This window comes from Triticum dicoccoides, chromosome 6B, assembly GCF_002162155.2.
Source record: "Triticum dicoccoides isolate Atlit2015 ecotype Zavitan chromosome 6B, WEW_v2.0, whole genome shotgun sequence".
Taxonomy (NCBI): domain Eukaryota; kingdom Viridiplantae; phylum Streptophyta; class Magnoliopsida; order Poales; family Poaceae; genus Triticum; species Triticum dicoccoides.
Genome location: NC_041391.1, coordinates 126988405 through 126998096, shown reverse-complemented (window position 1 = coordinate 126998096; position 9692 = coordinate 126988405). Strand labels below are relative to the sequence as shown.

At 48.3% G+C, this 9692-nt stretch overlaps 1 pseudogene; it reads right to left on the bottom strand.

The window, feature by feature from the left end:
* LOC119320278 overlaps positions 1-9692 on the bottom strand; it is a 54536-nt pseudogene that overhangs the window by 36707 nt on the left and 8137 nt on the right.

Here is a 9692-nt window from a genome sequence, read left to right as displayed (position 1 = left end):
GGTGGCCGCGGCTCCGCCACCGCCCGGCGCCGCCGTCCCGGCCACTGGACGCCGCCCCCGCCGGCCGCCGTCCCCGCCTTCGCCGGCGTCGCCTCGGGAGGCGCGCCCCGACCCGGCTGCTACAGTGCTTGAACAGTGGATCTGAGATCTAAATCCTCTAGGTTGACTTTTCATCCCCGTAACCCTAATTTTTTATGCTATGTTTGACTGCTCGTATCTCCGCATCTGTAGCTCCGTTTTGGGCGTATGATATATCAAAATCTTCGCCTCGACATGTACATCATTTCATTCCATTGAATCATTTGCATTTGAGGTCATCTTGTTGCCCAAAATGCTGTTAGAAGGAGGCTTCGTGAGTTAAATTGCAGATCCGTTAGTTCATCATGCACTTTTGTCATTTTTGCTATGTTTAATTCGTGCATGATATGCCTGTGCCCCTTTGGTATGAATTGTTAAGCATTTTGTCTTCTTTCCAGAGGTGCCACCCATGCATTTTTAGGATGTGTGTGTTGTCTTGTGCAAACTTGCGAAGAGAGGTACCTGAGATTACTGATTTCAGGGACTTAGTGATTTTCACTAAGTCTGGGATATTTTAGTTCATGATGCTATATGTCCAGCTTGTTTCCTAGTGATCCGTGCCTCTTTTGAGGATGATCAGTAAGGGAGTTTTGATATTTATGATATGCTCTATCCATCCATGTCTTTGTTTACATATGTGGAGTGCTCTAGGTTGACTCAATCGAGCTCAACTTTTGCTTCGTTGTTAATCTGGGCAGATCATCAACTTGTTTGCGATTTTGCCGATGCTACCGTTAGTGTTCCATGCATGCTATGCCTTTGTTCTTGCCATGTGTAGCTAGCACATTGTGCCTTCTTGCTGGTCATATGCTTTCCTTGCCATGACTTGCACCGTAGTGAGTGCATCGAGCTCGTTTACATGCCTTCGTGAGTTAAATTTCTGCATGCCTCAATTTTCACCAAGTCTGAAAACTGATTGTGTTCGAGCTATGTTCGTGAGCTCGGTAGAGTATTTTGTGAACCCTTTTGGCCCCAGGTCACTTTGGGTGTTTTGTTAAGATTGTTGAGTAGCTCCATGCCATGTTCTTACTTGTCATGTTCAGGTTTTGTGTCATGTTGTTTTGCTGCTCCGAAGAGGGCTTCGTGATCTGAAATTTCAGACTAGTGTTAATTTCACTAAGTCTGGAAATCTGTTTTGCATTTGCGTTTTAGCCATGCTTGTTTGAACCTCTTAATGGATGAATTTGCCTATGGCTCAGTGCTAGTGTTTTGTCAACCATCTTGTGTACATCACTGCCATGTATTTTGTTTTCATGTTTGGTGGCTGTAGCATGTTCATTTCGTTGCATTTAGATGCCTACTTGCTGTAAATCGCAGACCGGTGTCGTATCTTAAAACGCTCGCCATTTCTAAACCGTAGCTCCGATTCCAATGATCTTTATATCGTTTTCAAGCGATTTCATCCCCTCTATCCAGTGGCACACTTGGTTTTCCAAGTTGAGGCCAAGTTCATGCATTTCCTGTCATTTCTTGCATTTTGCATCCCGCATCGCATCCCGCATAGCATATCGTCATTTCATCATATTGCTTGGTCTTGCCCGTGGTTGATTGTATCCTTGTTGCTTGTTTGTCTTGTTGGGTAGAGCCGGGAGACGAGTTCGCTACCGAGGAGCCCGTTGAGTTTGCTTGTGAGGATCCAGTCAACTCTGACAACTGTGCAGGCAAGATGATCATACCCTCGAAATCACTACTATCTTTGCTATGCTAGTTTGCTCGCTCTTTTGCTTTGCCACTGCTACGATGCCTACCTTTTGCTTGTCAGCCTCCCAATTGCCATGTTGAACCTCTAACCCTCCATTGTCCTAGCAAACCGTTGATTGGCTATGTTACCGCTTTGCTCAGCCCTTCTTATAGCGTTGTTAGTTGCAGGTGAAGATTGGAGCCGTTCCTTGTTGGAACATTTATTTACTTGTTGGGATATCATGATATTGCTATGTTATCTTAATGCATCTATATACTTGTTAAAGGGTGGAAGGCTCGGCCTCTCGCCTAGTGTTTTGTTCCACTCTTGCCGCCCTAGTTTCCGTCATATCGGTGTTATGTTCCCGGATTGTTGCGTCCCTTACGCGGTTGGGTTATAATGGGAACCCCTTGATATTTCGCCTTGATTAAAGCCTGTCCAGCAATGCCCAACCTTGGTTTTACCATTTGCCACCTAGCCTTTTCTTTCCCTTGGGTTCTGCAGACTCAAAGGTCATCTTATTTTAGCCCCCCCCCCCGGGCCAGTGCTCCTCTGAGTGTTGGTCCACCTGTCAGCTACCGGTGGCCACCAGGGGCAACTCTGGGTTGGCCTACCCGTACCTAGGACAATCTGAGTGTGCCCTGAGAAAGAGATATGTGCAGCTCCTATCGGGATTTGTCGGCACATTCGGGCGGTGTTGCTGGTCTTGTTTTAACCTGTCGAAGTGTCTTGAGTTACCGAGATACCGAGTCTGATCGGAACGTCTTGGGAGGAGGTCTATTCCTTCGTTGACCGTGAGAGCTTGTCATGGGCTAAGTTGGGACTCCCCTGCAGGGATTGAACTTTCAAAAGCCGTGCCCGCGGTTATGGGCAGATGGGAATTTGTTAATGTCCGGTTGTAGATAACTTTAACTTAACTTAATTAAAATGAATCAACCGTGTATGTTACCGTGATGGCCCCTTCTCGGCGGAGTCCGGGAAGTGGACACGGTGTTGGAGTTATGCTTGCGCAGGATGTTCCTTAGTTTCTCGCTCGTGCTTCGCTTTCTCTTCTCGCTCTCTTTTGCGTATAAGTTAGCCACCACATATGCTAGTCGCTTGCTGCAGCTCCACATATATTTGCCTTATCCATTCCTATGAGCTTAAATAGTTTTGATCGCGAGGGTGCGAGATTGCTGAGTCCCTGTGGCTCACAGATACTACAACTCCAGATGCAAGTCCAGGTGTTTCTGCTCCAGTTGACGATTACGAGCTCAAGTGGGAGTTCGACGAGGACTCTCAGCGATACTACGTGTCTTTTCCGGATGATCAGTAGTGGTGCCTAGTTGGGGTTATCGATTCAGGGCCTTGTCGCATGTTGGGGGTCTTTTCTATTTTGGCACCATAGTCGGGCCATGAGTGATTTGTTTGATGGATGTTATTTATGTACTTTGATGTGACGTGGCGAGTGTAAGCCAACTATGTTATCTCCCCCTTTTATTATATATTGCATGGGATGTTGTAATAATTGCCTGACTTGCGACATTGCTTTCAATGCGGTTATGCCTCTAAGTCGTGCCTCGACACGTGGGAGATATAGCCGCATCGAGGGCGTTAAAAGTTGGTAATCAGAGCCTTCCCCGACCTTAGGAGCCCCATTGCTTGATTGTTTTTAGCAGCCGAGTTGTGTCTAGGAAAATGTTTTGAGTCCTTAGGAATTATATATCGGAGAGCTTAGGAATTCTTTTTGCTTCCCAGTCTCCTCATCGCTCTGGTAAGGCATCCTGACGTAGACTTTTGACTATTCTCTTCTCAAATCTCACTAAAAAATTTTAGGATCACGCGAGTATCTTGGTTTTGTTCCGATGATTTTGTGACGAGAACATTGTTCTTGGTGCCTCCTGTCTTTAGGGGTTGTGGCAGTGTCCCGGGGAGTTGAGCTCCGAGGTGCTGTCGTCACAATTTTATCGTTGCAATTCTGGTATACTTGAGATTTGTGCGCGACATCGAAAATCTCTTTTATGCAGTTCGTTGGTGAGATAACCTCGATGCCACCCAGTACTGGGGCGGGAGTTCGGGAGTATCGCCATAACTTGTATAACGGATGCTTTTCGAAGGTTGAGATAGATGGTTTCCGAAGTTTTCCTGGTTATGTGTTGAAGGATGGATACAGCTGGATGTAGGATTTGCTAGTTTGGGTGAGATATTGTGCTTCCCCTGTATCCCCAACACCTGATTGCATAACCGGAAAGGTTCGGGAGTTTCATAGGTGGGAATTCTAGTAGCTCTAGTTCTTCTTCCACGGATATTGGTTTGAGATTGAGATTTCTTACCGATTATTCGTTCTTGATCCGTACCTTGTTGACTTATTTCTCTACCTTAATTCTACGTGGCTTCTCAATTTATGGATATGTGACCATTTGAAGAGGAATGCATTCGTTCATTTTGTTCGGATGTGAAGACTATTTGTTGCAATTTTCATTCCGTTGGATTCAGCTTCTATATTGTTGTCTATCAATGTGCTAATGGTGGTCAACCTGTTCAGGATGGCTCCTCCAACGCGCACGACTCCGAATCCTGATCCGCCTCCACCTCCGCCTCCTCCGGAAGCATGGCAAGCTGTGATGGCCGCTACTAATGCAAACACACAGTTGATCATGCAAATTCTCCAAGAGCGCAATCAAGGCAGTCAAGGGAATCAAGGCCATAATCAACACCACTTTGCTACACTGAACCAGTTCCTTGCTAATGGCCCAAAGACGTTCAGCGGTTGTGTTGAGGCTACCGATGCTGACGATTGGCTAGTGGATCTGGGCAAGCATTTTGAATGCAGCAACGTCAGGCCTGAAGATTTCGTCAAGTTCGGTTCTTTCCAGCTCAAAGATCAGGCTGCAGAGTGGTTCCAGCAGTACAAGGATTCCAGAGGTGGACGTGTTATCACTTGGGACGATTTCCGTCAAGATTTCCGCGCTCATCACATCCCTCAAAGTGTGGTTGAGAGTAAGCGTCAGGAATTCCGCAATCTGAAGCAAGGCTCTTTGTCTGTTTATGACTACAACAAGTTGTTCCAGAAGCTCGCCCGTTTTGCCAAGCAGGATGTTCCTGATGAGAAGAGCATGATCTATCAGTTCAGGGGTGGTCTTCGTGAGGAAATTCAGCTCGCTCTTGTCCTCTTTGAGCCGTTGAGATACGATGAGTTTTACAACATGGCACTGAAGCAAGAGGCTGCTCAGATGATGTGTGATGCTTCCAGGAAGCGTGCCAGAGATGTTACTCCGTCTTCCTCTACTCAAATGGTCAAGCAGCAGAAGTATTGGCTTCCTCCTCCTCCGTTCCGTCAGCCGTATCAGCAGAAGAGCAAAGGTGGCAGTGGTTTCTCCCACCCACCCAACCCAGGCTTTCAGAACAGAACTTCGTCTCAAGCTCCAAGATCGAGTGCTCCGTATCACCGTCCGCTTTCAGAGGTCACGTGCAACAAGTTCCAACAGAAGGGTCACTATGCCAACAAGTGTACCAACCAGAGGCGTCTTCCTCCTCCTCCTCCTGTCAGATCGGCAAGTACAGCTATGGTCAAGCATAACCCCAAGTCCGCCAAGGTCAACTTGATGAATGCAGCTCAGGCAGAGGACTCGTCAGATGTGATCATGGGTAACCTTCCTGTTAATGATATTCCTGCAAATGTTCTTTTTGACACTGGTGCATCGCATTGCTTCATCTCGAGACCGTTTACAAATAGGCATGAATTGGTCTCACAAGTTTTGCCTAGTCCTTTAGCAGTTGTCTCTCCCGGTAAGCGCATGCAGGCTAACTCCATCGTTCCAGATGTTTCTATCACTCTGGGTGACTACAAGTTCTTGGCTTCTCCTACGGTTCTTGGCAACTCGGATATCGATCTTATTCTCGGGATGGACTGCCTCTCTAAGCATAAAGCTCAGCTTGATTGTGCAGCCAGGCAGATTCAACTGACTCATTCGTCTGAGGATGTCATTGTCTTTGCCGCTCGGGATAATACCATCCGGTTGTTTTCTCTCAATGAGAAGGGTGAATTGGATGCCATCTCTCAAATTCCTGTCGTTTGTGAGTATCAAGACGTCTTTCCAAAAGAGCTCCCAGGAATGCCTCCGCACCGGCCAGTTGAATTCGTTATTGAACTTGAGCCTGGCACGGAACCTGTGTGCAAACGTCCCTACAAGCTCGGACCTGAAGAGTTGAAGGAGCTGAAGAAACAACTCGATGAGCAAGAAAGATTGGGTCTCATTCGGCCTAGTACTTCTCCGTGGGGTTGTGGTGTTCTTTTTGTGAAGAAGAAGGATGGATCGAGTCGACTTTGTGTTGATTACCGTCCAGTAAACAAGAAGACCATCAAGAACAAATACCCACTTCCCAACATCAATGAGCTGTTCGAACAACTCAAGGGTGCTCAAGTATTCTCCAAGCTTGATCTCCGTATGGGTTATCATCAGATTCGTATTCGTGAGCAAGATATTCCCAAGACGGCGTTCAGGACAAGTTTTGGTTCATATGAATACACCGTCATGTCTTTTGGCCTCGCCAACGCTCCTCCGACGTTCTCTCGCATGATGAACTTCATCTTCAACCCCTACACCAATGAATTCGTTTTGGTCTATCTCGACGACATTCTGGTTTTCTCGAAGAACAAGGAAGATCATGCCAAGCACTTGCGTTTGGTTCTTGACAAGCTCAGGGAACATCAGTTCTACGCCAAGTTCTCCAAGTGTGAATTTTGGCTCGATGAGGTTCTTTATCTTGGTCATATCATCTCTGCCAAGGGCATTTCCGTGAATCCTGAGAAGGTGTCCGCAATTGTGAATTGGGAACCTCCTCAGAACGTGAAGCAACTCCGCAGTTTCCTCGGTCTCGCAAGCTATTGCAGAAGATTCGTTGAAAACTTTTCTAAGATCGCCAAGCCTCTCTCAAATCTTCTTCAGAAGCATGTCAAGTACGTTTGGTCTCCGGAGTGTGATATTGCTTTCAACACTTTGAAAGAGAAGTTGATCACTGCTCCAGTTCTGACTCCGCCTGACGAAACCAAGCCGTACGAGGTCTTTTGTGATGCCTCTCTCCAAGGTCTCGATACTGTACTGATGCAAGAGAAGAAAGTTGTCACTTATACCTCTCGCTAGTTGAAGCCTAATGAGAAGAACTACCCCACTCATGATCTCGAGTTGGCGGCAGTTGTGCACGCTTTGTTGACTTGGAGACATCTTCTATTGGGAAGAAAAGTGGACATTTTCACTGATCACAAGAGTCTCAAGTACATCTTCACTCAGCCTAATCTCAACCTCAGGCAGACTCGATGGGTCGAAATGATTCAAGAGTACAATCCGAGTATTGAGTATACTCCAGGCAAGGCCAATGTGATTGCTGACGCTTTGAGCAGGAAAGCATATTGCAACAGTCTGATTCTCAAGCCTTATCAACCCGAGCTTTGTGAAGCTTTCCGCAAGCTGAATCTGCAAATTGTTCCTCAAGGTTTCCTCGCCAACCTTCAAGTCTCTCCTACCTTAGAAGACAAGATTCGCCAAGCCCAACTTCTTGATGCTATGGTGAAGAAGGTGAAGATTGGTATTGCAAAGAGTCAGTCCAAGTACAAGTGCTACCGACTTGATGACAAGGACACTCTCTTCTTCGAGGATCGAATTGTTGTGCCCAAAGGTGAACTTCGTAAGGTGATCATGAACGAGGCTCACAACTCTCTCCTCTCCATCCACCCTGGTAGTACGAAGATGTATCAGGACCCCAAGCAAGCTTATTGGTGGACTCGAATGAAGCGCGAGATCGCTCAATTCGTGAGTGAATGTGATGTCTGCAGAAGAGTGAAGGCAGAACACCAAAGGCCAGCTGGTCTCCTCCAACCTCTTGCCATTCCAGAATGGAAGTTTGACCACATTGAAATGGACTTCGTGACTGGGTTTCCAAAGTCCAAGCGTGGCAATGATGCTATATTCGTCGTCATCGACAAGCTCACCAAAGTGGCTCACTTTCTGCCTATCAAAGAGTCAATCACTGCAGCTCAATTGGCGGAACTCTATACCTCTCGCATTGTCTCTCTGCACGGTATTCCTCAAGTGATATCTTCAGACCGTGGCAGCATCTTTACCTCCAAGTTTTGGGATTCTTTTCAGAAGGCCATGGGCACAAACATCCGCTTCAGCACAGCTTTCCATCCTCAAACGAGCGGTCAAGTCGAGCGTGTCAATCAGATTCTTGAAGATATGCTCAGGGCTTGTGTGATCTCCTTCGGCATGAAGTGGGAGGATTGTCTTCCTTATGCTGAATTCTCATACAACAACAGCTTTCAAGCAAGTCCGGGCAAGGCCCCCTTTGAAATTCTGTATGGCAGGAAGTGCCGTACCCCTCTCAACTGGTCTGAAACCGGTGAACGTCAGCTGCTGGGTAATGACTTAATCACAGAAGCAGAAGATATGTGCAAAGTCATTCGTGATAACCTCAAAGCAGCTCAATCCCGCCAGAAGAGCTACTATGATAGTAAGCACCGTGATTTGACTTTCGAGATTGGAGATCATGTTTACCTCCGCGTCTCTCCTATGAAAGGTACTCGTCGCTTCGGTATCAAAGGGAAGCTTGCCCCTAGATACGTGGGACCTTTCAAGATTGTCAGCAAGAGAGGCGACCTCGCCTATCAACTTGAGCTTCCTTCAAACTTTGCAAATGTTCATGATGTGTTCTATGTCTCTCAGCTTCGTAAGTGCTTCAAGACTCCTGACCGCACCGTCAACTTCGAGGACATTGAGCTCCAAGAAGATCTCTCCTATCGTGAGCACCCAGTTGCTATTCTTGAAGAGACTGAACGCAAGACTCGCAACAAGTCAATTAAATTTCTCAAAATCAAGTGGTCTCACCATTCCGACCATGAAGCTACCTGGGAACGAGAGGATAACCTCCTTTCTGAGTACCCGGAGTTCTTTCAGTCCTAGATCTCAGGACGAGATCTTTTCGTAGTGGTGGAGTGTTGTAACGCCCCAGATATAATTTCCATATTTGTATCCAACTCTTGCCATCTCCGGCGCTAAGTTATATTTATTTCTCGGGTTCGGGTTTTTGTCTCCGTGTGTTGTCTTCGTTTTCATGCATCTCATACCATGTCATCTCGTGCATCGCATTTGCATACATGTTCATCTCGTGCGTTCGAGCATTTTCCCCGTTGTCCGTTTTGCATTCCGGCGCTTTGTTCTCCTCCGATGGTCATCTCTAGCTTTCTTTCGTGTTTGGGAATTAAACATTCCGGATTGGACCGAGACTTGCCAAGCGGCCTTGGTTTACTACCGGTAGACCGCCTGTCAAGTTTCGTATCATTTGGACTTCGTTTGATACTCCAACGGTTAACCGAGGGACCGAAAAGGCCTCGTGTGTGTTGCAGCCCAACACCCCCCAAATTTGGCCCAAAACCCACCAAACTCTGCTCCATGCCCTAGAGCGTTCGATCACGATCGTGTGGGCGAAAACCGCACCTCATTTGGACTCTCCTAGCTCCACTTATGTCTATTTATAGACCCCCTCCTCCAAATCCCGGATCCCCTCGTCTCAAACCCTAGTTTTTTAAAAAAAAAACCTCCCCGCACCGACGGACACGTCCGCCCCCAGCCGGACGCGTCCGCCGCCGCGTCCCTCGTCCAACCGCCGATCGCCACGTGGGCGAGGCCCACATCGCCGCCGCCAGCCCGGATCGGGCCCTCCCCGGCCCGCAGTCTCCCCGCCGCCTCCTCCTACGTCCGCCGCCGCCACCTCCGGCGCCGGTGGCCGCCGTCGCCACGGGCCGCCGCGCCCCCGACCGGAGTTCGCCGCCGCGCCGACCCCGCTCCGCCCCGCTGCCATCTCCGGTGGCCGCGGCTCCGCCACCGCCCGGCGCCGCCGTCCCGGCCACTGGACGCCGCCCCCGCCGGCCGCCGTCCCCGCCTTCGCCGGCGTCGCC